The sequence below is a fragment of the Penaeus monodon genome, chromosome 15 (assembly GCF_015228065.2).
Source record: "Penaeus monodon isolate SGIC_2016 chromosome 15, NSTDA_Pmon_1, whole genome shotgun sequence".
Classification (NCBI taxonomy): Eukaryota; Metazoa; Arthropoda; class Malacostraca; order Decapoda; family Penaeidae; genus Penaeus; species Penaeus monodon.
In genome coordinates, this window is record NC_051400.1 from 1,279,668 (window position 1) to 1,279,885 (window position 218).

The window sequence follows — 218 nt, forward strand, 5'->3', positions numbered from 1 at the left end:
AAACCGGGGGTTTTTTTAAAAATTTCAAGGCCCCCCCGGGGGGGTTTTGGGGGGGCCCCCCCCCAAAAGGGGGTTTGTTTTTTTTCCCTTTGGCCAAAAGGGGAAAAGGAAGGGAAGAAGAAAAAAAAGGGGGGAACCCCCCCCAAAAAAACCCCCAAAAAAAACCCCCAAAAAAAAAAAAATTTTTTTTTTTTTGGGGGGGGGTTTTTTTTTTTTTT

General features: G+C 44.5%; 1 protein-coding gene across 1 annotated transcript in view; it reads right to left on the bottom strand.

Annotated features, from left to right (window-relative positions):
- The window catches only part of LOC119582085, a 36,499-nt gene that overhangs the window by 18,753 nt on the left and 17,528 nt on the right, over positions 1–218 (bottom strand). The gene's annotated exons all lie outside the window — the stretch shown is intronic.